This window comes from Gracilinanus agilis, chromosome 1 (genome assembly GCF_016433145.1).
Source record: "Gracilinanus agilis isolate LMUSP501 chromosome 1, AgileGrace, whole genome shotgun sequence".
NCBI classification, from domain to species: Eukaryota; Metazoa; Chordata; class Mammalia; order Didelphimorphia; family Didelphidae; genus Gracilinanus; species Gracilinanus agilis.
Genome location: NC_058130.1, coordinates 302,582,724 through 302,598,540, shown reverse-complemented (window position 1 = coordinate 302,598,540; position 15,817 = coordinate 302,582,724).

The window sequence follows — 15,817 nt, the reverse complement described above, 5'->3', positions numbered from 1 at the left end:
ACCCCAATTGGGAGTTATAAACCTACCTGGCCCTCACAGAATGTGGGGAAAAAAAGTTATATTTTGTCTTTGCCTGGGTGAAGGGCTCAGGATTCTGAGTCCCTTGAAGCAAGCTTATTTGGTAAGACATTCTTTCCTCTAATGTACTTTGTAGGCTATGCTATCAAGTCTATCACCCAAGATGTATTCTGTTCCTTCTTCTCCCATAACTATGTCAAGCTGCAGGAAGCTTTTGTAGGTATTTTTGGTATTTCGTTTTCTTTTCTCTCCTTTGAAAACTAAGTAAATTATGAGAGACAGAATGGTTTTGGAGCAAATGCTGGACTTGGTATCAGGAGATTTGGTTTCATAGAAATAACTATGTGATTCTGGCAGCTGTGTAACCAAAGTTAAGTCATTTAAACTCTTTTTGAATCTTATTTTTCTCATCTGGAAAAATATTTGTACTCCCTATATATTTATCTGTTTTTATTAGTTAAAAGGGAAAGTTTAATGGTGAGAAAGAATGATTGGCATGGAAAAAAACCAAGTGAATCAATAAAATGTTTTCTATATTAAAAAAATGAAAAAGGATCAGATTTTAGTAAATTACTTTCTGCAACTAAATGTGTCTTGACAGCCCCATAAAACGAATAGAAGTTGTAGAGATTACAAGATGTAAAGAATACTTCCCAGATTGCTGTGAAGAAAACATTTTGTAAACTTCTCAAAGCTACCTGCAAAGACATGTAGGTGGCTCAGTGGATAAAGAGGAAGGCTTGAATACAGGAGGTCCTGGGTTCAAATGTGACCTCAGACATCCCCTTGTTGTATAACATTGAGCAAGTCATTCATCTCCAATTGTCTAATCCTTCTGTCTTGGACTAATACTCAGTATTGATTGTAAGACAGAAGGTAAGTTTTTTTAGAAAGCTACCTGCAAACAGGAGAATCTAAGAAACTCACTGTCTATAGGGAATTTCTCTTTGTTTTGGACACTGCTAGACATCCTTATTCCTTTTTTGAATTTGGGACTCTCTGTTAATGACTCACTGAAGACAGTGAAGAATATTGTTGAACTAAGCTGGAATCTTATACAGCCTTAACATATGTATGGGAAACACCTTGTTTAGAAGAGAGCTTTTTGTAATTAGCAAAAAATAAATATGTGGTATTATATTTTATGCATCTTCCATTCAATCTGTCAAGATATGTTCTCTTGCAGAAAGTAAACTGCTAAAACATGGCTAGTCCTTTTTCACGTTTTTTTCTTAGTTTAAAAAAGGTTTATTAATGAGGTTTTTATATTATAGTTATTCTCTAGTACCACTGAACTTTCCTTTATAACAAATAAAAATAGTTAAACAGAATTAATTCATATATCAACTACCCTTGACAAAGTAAGGGTGGGGTGTTAGTCCCCCAACTTTCTAGCTAGATGAAGGAAGTGTGCATTATCTATGGACTAAGTCCAGTTATGATCATTGTAATTCATCAATATTTTTCTTCTTTTAGTGTCATTTTCATTAACATTGCGGTATATATTTTTCATTAGATTCCAATGACTTTGCTTTTCTTTGGCTCATACTTTGCTTGTTTCTCTAAATTCACCATTGGGACAATTGAGTAATGCACTAGATACTGCCCTAAGCCTGTAGTCAAGTAGACCTGAGATCAAATCTGGCCTTAGACATTTACTGTGTGACCTTGGGCAAGTCACTTAGCCTTTGCCTCTGTTTGCCTCAGTTTCCTCGTCTATAAAATGGGGATAACCATAGCACCTACCTCACATGATTGTTGTAAGGGTCAAATGAGATAATGATCGTGAAACTCTTAGAACTGTTTTTAGTACATTGTAGGCACTATGTAAATGTTAGCTGTTATTATTTTATTATTTCTTGTGACATAATATTTCATTATATTTATATATACATAAATATGTAATCTTCACATGAATAATATACCTTCGTATATGTACATATACATACATACAAATACACATATACAGATAAAACAGAGTAAGAGAGAGACAAAGACAGAGAGATTGTCCTTTCAAATGTTATCCTGTTTCCTTAGTCTTTGAGTCAAAGTACTTTAAGTATTTTTGTCTTGACATACAGGCACAAAGTTCCAGTGTCCACCATAATTCCTTGGCCACTGGAGATGATGATGGCATTTTCTACAGTAGAAATAGAGATTTAAAAAGATTGTGAAGGGTTTCAAATGCTAAAAAGAGGAGTTTATATTTTACCTTAGAGATAATGGGGGGCCCACTGAAGCTTCTTGAGCAAGATTGTGGCATGATCAGACCCAAGTTTTAGGAATGTTAATTTGGCAGCTTTGTGGAAGAGGTGGAAAGAATGGAGGCAGGGGTAACTAATTATGAAGCTATTGCAATAGTATGAGTGAGAAATGATGAAGATTTTGGTCTAGGTTAGTTTTATGTGTAAATAGAGACAAGATGATGCCTGTGAGAGATGTTGTGGATATAGAATTGAGAAGACTGAACAAATAAGTAGAAGAAAAGTTGACTCTCAAGTTGTGAATCTGCATTCTGGAAAGGTAATGGTATCAATATTAATGGAGAATTTGGGATAAAGAATGAATTTAAGGGAAAATGCAATGGTTTTAGTTTTGAATGTGTTGAGATGGAGACTACTCTGGAATATAGAAATGGAGGAAACTCCATTCCAGCAGCAAGTTTTTAAAATGAGACTGCATTCATGAGAGAGATGAGGTCTGGATAAGTAAATTTGAACTTATCTTGGTATACAACATAGTGTAGTACATGATAACGAAAGACATTACTGATGAGAGTATGGAAAAAAAATTTAAGGGGCTCAGAATAGAGTCTTGGGGTGGGTCCATTCATAAAGGGTGGGATATAGATTGGTGATATGGCAAAGGAGATTAAGAAGTAAGTTGAGACAGGTAGGAGGAGAATCAGATGAAAACAATGTAATGAAAACCAAGGGAGGAGAGATAGTCCCGAAGGAGGAGGTAGTCAACAGCGTCTCTAAAATGGCAGAGACATGGAGAAGCACAGACAGAGAGGTCAAGATGAATGAAGAATTGGGAAAATTCATTGACTGACAGTTAAGAGAGCATCTATACCACTGAAGAGAGCAGTATAATGATTGAGATGCAAGTAAAAAGTGAAGAAATGGTAGTAATGAGTTTAGACAAACCTTTCTACGATTTTGACTGTAAAAGAAGAATTAAAGGAAGAAGCTTGAAAGGACCACATGAGGTATCTTAAGGATGGGGAAGATTTGGCATTTATATTGATATTAGAGAAAGAACTACTAGGTAAGAAGAAGAGACTGAAAATGAGAGAAAGACAAGGACTGATTGAGGGGATAAACTCCCTGAGAATATGGAAAGGGATGAGATTAAGAAAATAAATGGAATGGTTGATATTGGCAAGTAGATGTCCTACTTCTTTCTCCAATGACAGTCAGTCAACAAGCATTTATTAAACATTTACTTTACCTGGGGCTATACTAAGCTCTGGGAATACAAAAAATAAGGATAATACATACCCTTGTTGATCTTATATTCTAATACAAATATGTTGGAGTTATAGAGGAAAAACCGGATATCAATTAAGATATGTTTTGAGGTATGGAAAAGGGAAGGAGAGGGAACTCATGACTTGGCTTTTATTTTGTCATTAAAGTTTTAGGAGAGATCTTCCACTAAAATAGAGGGAGGAGGTGGTTTTTGAGGTCTGAGGAGAGAAGATAAGAATAACCATTATGGAGCATAATAGAAAGTTAATTAGACAAAGAATTAATCAAGAATAAAAGTAGTAGTAAGGACCTTCTTGAGATAAGATTGCAAAGATTTGTTGCTTTGTAGTTAACCCAGATGGCACATCTGTATGATTTACTCCAGAATAGTTTAGTAGTATGTAAGTAGGAGTAGAGAAGGTGGATAGGATAGGTTTGGATTTGGTACAGCATGAATGTCAGTAGCATAAGGGGATGAGTGAATACTGAATGTATGGTTAAACTAGTTAAGCATACAAATCCGGCCTCAGACACTTCCCAGCTGTGTGACCCTGGGCAAGTCACTTGACCCCCATTGCCTACCCTTACCAATCTTCCACCTATAAGTCAGTACACACAGAAGTTAAGGGTTTAAAATTAAAAAAAAAACAACATACAAAAAAAAACTAGTTAAGCATAGTTCAAGACTCAGAAGAGATGAAAGGGAGACCAGAGCAACACTGATAGAGAGAACAGAGACTGGAGGGTACAGTGAGAACAAACACTAAGTTTAGGAGGGTTAAGACATAAAAAGAGATCGAAGGACAGGAGGCTATGGTTAGGGAGGGAAATTTCAAAGTTCTAGGTCATAAAAATGATTAGTGGAGTGAAGAAAGAATTGACATACTGATGCAGTGAACAAAATCAAGAAAACCATTCCCATGATGACCATCATGATGAAAAAGGAAACAACACACAGATTTTGTTGTTGTTGTTCAACTTCATTTTTTTCTCTTTTTCCCCCTTTTTTAACCTAGAATATTTTCCCATGGTTACATGGTTCATGAATCCCTCCCACCCCCAGCTATTTCTTCCCCCTTCCCAAATTTGATAAGCAATTCCACTGGATTATACATATATCACTGTTCAAAACCTATTTCTGTGTTATTCATATCTGCAGTAGAGCGATCCTTTAGCATCAAAACCCCAATCATATCCCTGTCATATTACATGATCAATCATATTTTTCTAATGCATTTCCATTTCCACAGTTCTTTCTCTGGATGTGGACAGCAATCTTTCTCATAAGAACCTTGGATTGTCCTGGGTCATTGCATTGCTGCTAGTAAAGAAGTCCATTACATTAGATTATGGCACAGTGTATCAGTCTCTGCGTATAATGTTCTCTTGGTTCTGCTCCTTTTACTCTGCATCAATTCCTGAATGTCTGTCCAGTTCACATGGAATTCCTCCAGTTCATTATTCCTTTGAGCACAATAGTATTCCATCACCAACAGATACACAATTTGCTCATCCATTCCCCAATCGATGGACACCCCCTCATTTTCCATTTTTTTACCACCACAAAGAGAGCAGCTATAAATATTTTTATACATGGTTTTTTTTTCCTTATTATCTCTTTGGGGTACAAATCCAGCAGTGGTATGGCTAGGTCAAAGGGTAGGCATTTCTTTAAAGTCTTTTGCGCATAATTCCAAAATGCCCTCCAGAATGGTTGGACCAATTCACAACTCCACCAGTTCATCTTCATTTTTGAAGAGGACCAATGACAGCACCAGTGATGTCTTGACTTGAGCATGAATTGGGTTTTAAGGGAGGCAGAGTTGCATGAAGTGGCCAGCCTCACTCTTTCTTCCAGTCATTCCTTTCAGAAATCCAATGACAAGAAACCCCATCTTTCAGAGTGGAGTGGCAAGACAAAAGTCAAGATGACTGCTGATGGCCCAAGATACATTCTTGATATCTTTGATGACTGGTCAAGCTCTAAATTTTAATCAAGGAAATAACTTAGTAGTGATTATAACAATTATAGAATCAATTAATTAATATAAAAATTTAAAAAACCTCAAGTTCTGTGGGAAGCCAATGAGAGAATAGATGAAAATCTGAGACTCCTCTTTTGACCCCTTTTGTGATCCTTGTGATTTCTTGTTGAAAAGTATTGTGGCCTTATTGAAAAGCTTTAAATTCCTAGTAAACCTGAATGTAAAGGGTTAACACTGTTCCCCTTTGACCAGGAATGCAGCTGTCTGATATAGCCAAGGCCAAAACCTTAGCGGGGGCAATTTGACCCTGAGAGGAATACTCCCCAACTTGGCTTTCTGATAAGAATCCAGTCAAAATTCAACGTTGGCCTTGGTCTGTTTTGAAGCCATTGAGACTTTTTGTGTTTTGATATGACATAATTTGTAACTTCTGCAAAGTTTTGGGGAGGGGTTCTTTTGTGTGAAATGAGTCTTGAAATATATATAATAAACTCCATGCTCCTGGAGACAGAGCTGGAAGCATGAGGTAAAAGATCTTCATGTTCCATTATTTCCTTATCAACTCAACTGTCCTTATCAGATTGTCAAAGATGATAAAGAGATCTTGACAATCTTCAGTATTAAAATCATAACTAAATGTCCATTCGAAGGCAAAAGAGTAGTAAGATCTAGGCAATTCATAGACTCGTCCCAGGTCACACAACTAGAACTGTCTGAGGTCAGATTTGAACATAGATCCTCCTGTTTCCAGACTTGGTTCTCTATCCACTGAGCCATCTAGCTGTCATATAATTTATTAAACACCTACTATGTGTGAGGCACTAGACTAAATTCTTGAAATATTAAAAAAAATTTAAAGACAATCTTCAGTGGTCATCTAATTCAGCTAAAACCCAAAAAGAATGCTTACAATAGTATAACCAACATATGGGCATATGACTTCTGCTTGAAGAACTCCAGTGAGGGGGAACCTACCATCTCCTGAGCAGCTATTCCATTTATAGAGAGTTCTAATGTTAGGAAGCTTTTCCCAACATCATTTTTAAATCCGCCTCTTTGAAATTACTACTCACTGCTCTTCTTTCTAAAGACAAACAACAAATATAAATCTTCCATATGCAAGTCTTTCAAATACTACAAAAGAGCTATCATGTCCCCCTTGGATTCAAGGTCTTAACCATCTTGGATGCCTTCCTTTATGTGCTCTCAAGTTTATTTATTTCTCTATTCAATTGTATAACTCATGGAAATTATGCCTTTTGATGTGGTCCAAGATTAGCTTAACTTTTTTTGGCTGATATTGCTGATGACTCATACAGTCCACAAAAACTCCCAAACTATTATTAATTGAGCTGCTGTCTAACTATACCTCTTCATTTTGTAATTATGAAGTAGATTCTTTTGAACCCAAATGTAAGACTTTATATTTGTCCCTACTAAATTTTGTTGTTTTCCTAATAATCAAGTCTAGTAAGATTTATTGGGATCCTGACTCTTTTATCCATTGTGTTAATTATCTCTCCTTTCCATCATCTATAATTGATATGTCATACTTGACTTTCTCCAAATCATTAATAAAAATGTTAAATAGCATAAAACCAAACACAGATTCCTGGAACACTTCATTGAAGACATTCTGCTAGGTTGGCATTGAACTATATGTAATTACTCTTTAAGTCTGGCCATTCAAGCAGTTCTGAACTATTCTAATTGTAGTATTGTGTAATTTCCATATCTTCATCTTTTCCATAAATATGAGATTCTTTGTGAAAATTCTTTGCTAAAATATGTGTAAGCTATATATTCAACAATCCCCTTATCTACAAGTTTAGTAATTCTGTCAAAAAGGGAAATAAGGTTTAGCTTCCATGGCCTGTTATTGATTCCTTCTTTTTAGATGTTTGTAAATTTCTAATGATATATCTTAAAAATTTCCTAGAAAATGAAGTGAAGCTCAGTGACCTATTGTTTATAGTCTCTGCTCTCAATCAATCAATAAGCATTTAATAAGCATCTACCACATGACAAGCACCATGCCAAATGCTGGGGATACTAACACAAAGAAGGGAATAATCCACTTTCAAAGAGTTTTGGAAAATTGGGACACTCATTTCTTCAATTTTATGAGACTTCAATCATTTTCTCATAATCTTTCAACTATCATTGATACAGACTCAGCAATCAAATCCACTAGTAGATTGTAGTTTTTTTAGACTAGGTGACTTGAATACTTCAAGAGAAAGCAAATAATCTCTTAATATATATTTTGCTCTGTTAATTCTCAAGCAAAGATCAATCTCTTTGTTGGTGAAAACAGAAGCAGACTGAGTATTGAAAACTTTCCCTTCATTCATCCTAAAAAGCCAGTCTTATTTCTTATTTGAAATTCTTCTTTTCCCTACTGTAGCTAAAAAAAATATCCATTTAAATAAATCCTTGATGTCCGTCTCCAGTTTTAGCTCTTTCTGAGCATTAGCATTGCCACCACTAGTTTTATAAGACTATGCCACAATGATATCCGTTCTCTATTACCTGCTCTTGCTTCCATTTTCTGTTTATAGAAATCCAAATCTGTTGAATCTAAGTCATTTGATCAATTTCTCACATGAGTCTTTTCAAACAACACTATTTTTTTCTTCTTCACTGGAATTACCCCATTTTGAGTCCTCATCTAGATTCTTAGGTAAAGCATAGTTATGCTTTAATCATAATGTTGCACTGGTTTGTCAGTCTTATTATTTAATGGTCACTTCTTTATTTTATTAAAATTTTCTTTTATGAAGGACTTCCGGTTAAGATGGCAGCAGAGTAAGGAGCAGCTGCTCAATCTCTCCTAACTGAAGCATACAGAACTCCTCAAGGGGACATAAAACGAATCCAGAAGAACGAAGAGACCCCACAATAGGGCGAAGCATTGTAGGTACGTGGAATTGGGGCATTTCCACGCTATAAAGGGGTGAAACAACTCTCACTAAAACGGGAGAGGAAGAAGCCCCTCCCCCACCCCCACACCACGAGGCCAACACACAAGAGTGAAAGTAGGATTGGGGCACCCAGTAAATCACTGGCAGCTCCAGGGCTTGTTCCTGAGAGCAGCAAGAACTAGGACCCCAAGAAGCTAAAGAATGCGCACGGACTTCCCTGAGTGCTGGCGAGGGTGAAGGCAGTGCCCTAGGCGCAGACAAGGATCTCGAGCACAAGCTTGGACCGCGAGTGGGGACCCTGTGCAGATGGGAATGAGGCTGTGGAAGTAGCACCCTGAGATTGCTGAAGGAACCTCGGGCAGAGGGGCAGACCAGGGACAACCAGGAGGCTCGACCTCCAGAACAAGGAGATCTGAGCCCTCCAGAGCCCAGACAGCACAGACAGACCCTGAGTGTGAAGACAAAGCTGAGAAGGGGCAGGGCTAACAATGGCAAGCCGAGAACCTCAGAAGAAGAAAAAGATTATCAAGAAAAACTCTGGAACACTTGACAACTTTTACACAGAGAAAATCCAGACAACAGAGGAGGACAAACAAGTATCCAAACCTTCCCAAAACAATGAAAACTGATCACAAGCTATGGAAGAGTTCAAAACAGATTTTGAAGAAGATGGAAGAGATCTGGCAAGAAAATAACAGTTTAAAAGGCAGAATTTTGCAATTGGAAAGTGAGGCTCAGAAATCAAATGAACTGATAAGCAAATTGAACACCAGAAATGACCAGATTGAAAAGGAAAACCAGTCCCTAAAGGCTAGAATTGAACAATTAGAAACCAATGATCTCTCAAGACAACAAGAACAAATAAAACAAAGTCAAAAGACTGATAAAATAGAAGGAAACATGAAATATCTCAATGAGAAAGTGACAGACCAAGAAAACCGGTCTAGAAGAAACAATTTGAGAATTATTGGTCTTCCAGAAAAGGCAGAAATTAATAGAAACTTGGACTCCATACTTAAAGAAATTATTTAGCAAAATTGCCCTGAAGTTCTACAATAAGAGGGCAATATAGACATTGAAAGGATCCATAGATCACCCTCTACACCAGTCCCAGAAAAAAGAAGCCTTATGGAAGATAGAAAAATAACTAATGAGCAACTTTTTCCTCAAAAGTTATATAATCTAAGAAATTTGTAGTAATTTATACTCTGTGTAGGTCTTCCAGTTGACAGTCTTCAAGAATATGGTACCTATAGCACCTATGGCACACATTGCAGTTCTCCAGATGCCAGCAAGTGAAATGTCCCCATTTTTCTGGTGCTCTCCATAGTCCTCAGACATCAGTATTAGTCATCATCCTCTGTAGCTCTCCATAGGTCTCAGCCAATGACATTAGTTTCAATATTGTAAAAAGAGGGCTATTGTAGTCACTACTGTAGTTGTGCTTCAAGGCAAACACTAGGCCTGTCTAGGATACCACCCTACTGAAGCTTCTAATTTGCCCTGTGGTTCCCACTAAACTCTGATCTACATAAAAGTTTATCCAGTTGTCAGAAACTCTTCTCCATCACTGGCATGTGACACAGTAATTCAAAGTCTGACCTCTGATTTTTCTTTACTGACAATTTGGGTGGAGATGTCCTGGGCCAGGTCTACTCAGGCTGGTTTGGGGCTACAAACTACAAGTTTAGGATTGGAACTAGATGGGATGCTTGTAGTCCATATGATCTTTAACAAAAAAGTTAGGGTTTTTATGTCTTAGATGACCAGGAAATTATAGCCTTTTTTAAAAAAAAATCTTTGAACCTTTGTTCTTCAGATCAACTAAGACTTCATCCAATCTCTTATGACTCTTCCTTTAGGTCTTTTTACATTGTGAGAATATAAATATAGCACTTATGACTGGCCTACTTCCCTTTCCAAACATCATATCCTGGAAGAATCTTTCATCCCAAATGTATGTTGAATGTGCTCAAAAGTCTTATTGCAGTTTAAAGCTACAGAACAATAGTGGTAGTGGTGACACAGAGTATCAACCTGAACTCTAGTGACTTTACCCTGTAGATCATCACAGAAATTTTTATCACATTTATTATGGTGAATAATTTTGAGAAAATCCAAATCTAATCACATTTCAAATTCAAGAACCAATACTTTATCGCCTGACTGGTTATCAAAAAGAAGAGCAAAGTTGGAGTCTTGAATTCAATTGTCAATCTGGTTACTCTGAATAAAGCTTCTAGAATCCAGGTATAGATTCCTGTTTTATCTGTTCTCACAGAAAGAATATAATTTTTGTTTTTGTTTTTTTTTAAGTTTTTATTTTGAATATTTTTCCATAGTTACATATTTCATGTTCTTTCCCTTTCCTCCAACCCCCCCCCCCAGCCCCCTTAGCCGACGCACAGTTCCACTGGGTTTTGCATGTATCATTGATCAAGACAATTCCATATTATTGATAGTTGGACTAGAGTTATTGTTTAGTGTCTAATAACCCCATCAGCCCATGTGTTCAAGCAGTTGTTTTTCTTCTGTATTTCTCCTCCCACAGTTCTTCCTCTGAATGTGGCTAGTTTTCTCAGAAAGAATCAGAAAGAATATAATAAAGTTGCCTGCTTGCTTTTTCTAGCAGAAGCTTAATAGCAATTAGTCTTATATGAATCCTTGGTATCTTAAAGTACTATTATATTTGGAACTAAAATGTATTTGTTCATTCATCTGATATTTATCAAGTGATTACTAAATATGAAGCACTGAATGGTATTGGAAGTGCTTACAGAGATAAACAAGATACTATCCCTACTCTTTCAGACCTTGCAATCTTATAAAGGAGAGCATCTATACAAATGGATTATCACAGGAAGAAGACACTCTCTAAGATGCCTGATGAACATCCCTTAAATACTAACAGATATTGTCAGTTAGGTATTCTCCATTTTGCCATGGTAGGAGACATCTGTAAGATGGTAATTTAGCCAGTAAATAAGGTTGGTGAACTTCATGTCTTTACTTTATGACTCCAACCAGGCACAGAGAGCAAGATGGCTCTCTGTCCTGAGACTCTTAGAAACTCAATCTGACTGCTAGATTTTATCAATAAGAAGTTTATTAAAGATACTAATTGGGTTAGGTAAAGAAGGAGGGCTAGGAAAATTCCCTTTCACTAATAATTATCTACCTTTCCCAGAACCCACCGATCTTCACGGATCGCTTCAGTGTCCAACAAGATTGGACCTACTCTGACTCCCTCTCTATTTCCCCAAACGTCCCTGATTCTAGCTACTTATCACTAAAGCCACTCCAAAATAGGTTTGATTGAGGAATAGAATAAGTTGCTGATCAAGGAAGAAGACTCTAAGGGGCTGGGTCACTCAGGACACAGACTTTGCCTGTGGAGGCAGTCTTTCTCAGATCACTTCCCTCAAGATGAGTTTCTTCTCCAGGTATATCAAACAGTTGTCATATAAATTAGGCAATGTTGGCAAGCCTCTCTCACACAGGGCAGGAGACAAAATCACCAGAAAGGATACTTCCCACCAGGATCAGAGGATCACCCTAAAGTCCAGGAGCTCAGTTCTCCAGCCTTGCTCCTCAGGTTAAGGCTGTTCCAGATTTCCGAGCCAAACTTCCAGCTTCTCATCTAGCCTTCTCTCAACATTCCATTCCATGCATACTCTTCTCTATCTCTGCATTTCCCCCTTCCTCACATCTCGTCCTGGAAGAAACAGAGGACCACTGCTGCCACTGGGGAATGCCTAGGGTATTCAACTAAAATCTCACGCAGTAACATTTGGTAGGAAATTAGAAATCCCTAAAGAAGATGAAAAACATTCCTTGCTTAAAGCAGTGGTGGCATATGACTGTCATCTCTGCTCTTGGGGAAGCTGAGGCTGGGGGTGCTCTTGTGTTCTGAGCTATACTGATCAGGTGTCTTCATTATTTGTTTCCACTAAACTGTGCCCCTAGAAGCAGGGGGCCACCAGGTTGTGTAAGGAGGGGTGAACCCACACAGATCAGAAACAGAGAAATTCAAAGTTTCTGTACCAATCAGTAATGAGACTGGTTATAATGAGATTTGTCATTAGACGGTGTGACTTAAATCTCTCCCCTCTCAAAAGTTCTTTCAGAAAATTAGGGAGACTGAACAACAAGAAACCATCATGAATATATTTTTGTAAAAACATGTACCTATTACAAATAAATTCACTTGAATATAAAAGTTCTGAATGAAATAGGGTTATATCATGAATATAAAATTTCACATATAATCAACTCTTCAGATATCAAATGAAAGTCTATGAAATGAAAGGAAAAAACTACTCTACCAAGATATGGCATTTTTCTGTATAGTGAAAAAAGCAGAACATCTTCCAAGAACAAAACACATGTTTATTTTGCAGCTCAGAAAATGACATGAATATTTTTAACAAAAATAAAATTATATTCACATTGGCTACAATTGATTTTATTCACAGTTTAAAGTATTTACTTTTAGCTACAAGTTGGAAAACTGAAGAGGCAAAAAGGACACATTTGAATAATTAGTTGGAAACTCTGAAAGTGGGTTTTGAGTGAAATAAAGGATCTAGTGTAAGGTTCAACAAGCCTCCCATTTCAGAATCATATTCACAGCATAATGCCTAACAATTTTTTGCAGTTGATTTGACACAGTGGTAGAGTTTTGTGAAAGGTCAAGCTGAGTACCAAGTGTCATCTGAACATATGCTAGCACAAAGATCTTATTGTTTTTAATTCTAAGTTTTAATCATAGATAATCATGCTTTTACCATACTCCAACTATCTAGTGATGAATTCTGCTGTTCTCAAGGAAGATATGCATGGTGGGTGTGAGTAGACATAAGCATATTTCCAGGGTTGACCAGGATGAAATTCAATCTAGATTTGAAGCTGGAAAGGGCTTTTGGAAAACACTTAGTACTTCATTTTACTAATGAGAAAACTGAGGCCTACAAAGGTTAAATGATTTATCTAATGTCTTATAACTAGTAGTTGGCAGAACAGGGATTCAGACATGTTTCCTAATTCCCAACCCATCAATATTCCTCCTACACCTTTGAGAAGCATTTTGGGGAAAAAATCCCAAAGGTCTGTAATTGTATTTTTGTAGTTTTTCTTTATTTTTTCTTATCAACAAGCATTTATTTTCTCTCCCTCCCTACTCTGAAAAAAAAAAACCCAAAACTTTTGCTATAAATATTGTAATGGTGGGGCACTAGGGATGTTGTTATTATTATTAAAATGTAACCTAAATGGTTTGTGGGTTCACACTGGGTTGAAGGAGAGACAGGACCAACCAGGATAGGGAGACCAGGGTTTACTGCCAAGCTGTTAACTGACACAGGAATGGCAGTTATGCCCAATGGTCTCTCAGCTCACCTAGGCCAGGGTCTATGGAACCAGCAGGCAAAAGGTAAAGTATATAACAGTTTAATTGAGGGAAATAATAAAAGGATGGGAATAAGGGATTCTATACTTGAAACCTAAGGGCAATCCACAGGGGGCAGGGAAGGACTTGAGTACACTATCCTATTGACCTAAGCCAGGCAGGGCCCAAAGGAAGCAGTACTGAAAGCTCCTCCACACCTGGTTCCAGCCAGGTTTGGTCAGCTCAGCTAAAAGGCCTGAGGATGGCTTTCAATTGGGGTCTCACGGTAAATCCAAGGATAGTCACAGAATTCCAGGAGCCAACTCCACTAGGACAGATGATCCAAGGTACCCAGGTAGGGAGAGTGAGTTTGAAATGCTGTCCACCAGATCACAAACCACTTCCCCACTTGGTGCAGCTCTGCAGGTCTTGTCCACTTGCTGAAAGCCTTCACCTTTCAGGATCCCAGGGAATCTGGGTGCAGTTTTTCCCTAACTCTGAGATCTCCCAGGGTTAGCAACAGTTATGTCCAACCACTAATGGAGTCCCACTCAGAGCATAAGACCACTTCCTGCTCCTTCATTCCATCTTGGAATTCTCCAGCCCTTCCTGCTAGGTCCAACACTATTACTAAATTAATTGCTAAATAACCCTCACAACAATATGCAGTCAAGGAAAGAAAACATCATTTCTTAAAAATGTATTATGTGCTAAATTCTTTTCTAAGTCTTAAAGGTACAAAGCTAAAAAATGTAAAATAATCCCTATCCTTAAGGACCTTCTATTCTACTACAAGATAACATGCAAACAGGTAAGGAAATGCAAGAAAATTTAGAAGGTACAGAGCACTAATTGCTAATAGAAAAATGAAAAGCTATAAGAATCAAGTGGCAACTGATCTGACCTTTATAAAAAGCTAAGGATTCTAAGGAGAACAGTTTAGGAGACAGTATGTTCTGGGGAAGGGAAACACCTTAGGCAAAAGTGTGGAGGTGGGTTTTATAATGCCAAGTTTGGCAAACATCGAGTAAACCAATTTGACTGAAGAGTTTGTTAAATATGAAATAAATCTAGAAAGTTAACCTGGAATGAGATTGGGAAGAATTTTAAATTCTAAACTGGGGAATATGAAAAGTATCTTAAACTTATTGCTGGATGTATATACATTAAATGTAGCAGAGGTACTTACCCTCTTTGGCAGGTCCCCAACTTCATGTGGGTGGTGGCACTCTTTCCCAGTTCCCTCTTTCAGGCATGATGTTCTCTCTAGTCAAAGCTACTTGCTCCTCTCTTTGGTGGTAATGGGTTTCCTTTTAATCGTGCTCAGGAAGAACAATGAATTTTTTTTTTTAGATTTGAAAAATTTTATTTAATTCATTTAGAATATTTTGCCATGTTTCCATGATTCATGTTCTTTCCCTCCCCTCCTCCCACCCCACTCCCATAGTCAATGAGCAATTCTACTGGATTTTACATGTGTCACTGATCAAGACCTATTTCTGTATTATTATTTGCACTAGGGTGATCATTTAGAGTCTACATCCCCAATCATATCCCCATTGACCCATGTGATTGAGCAGTTGTTTTTCTTCTGTGTTTCTACTCCCACAGTTCTTTCTCTGGGTGTGGATAGCATTCTTTCTCATACGTCCCTCAGAACTGTCCTGGATCATTGCATTGTTGCTAGTAGACAAGTCCATTACATTCGATTGTGCCACAGTGTATCCATCTCTGTGTACAATGTTCTCCTAGTTCTGCTCCTTTCACTCTGCATCAATTTCTGGAGGTCATTCCAGTTCACATGAAATTCCTCCAGTTCATCATTCCTTTGAGCACAATAGTATTCTATCACCAACAGATACCACAATTTTTTCAGCCATTCCCCAATTGAAGGACATCCCCTCATTTTCCAATTTTTTGCCGCCATGAAGAGCGCAGAATGCCTCATTTTCAAATCTCTTCCCATGAGGACTAACCTATATTTCTAGGAATATCTGAATCTGCTTGTTTTTTGCTTTTGAGAAGCTATAA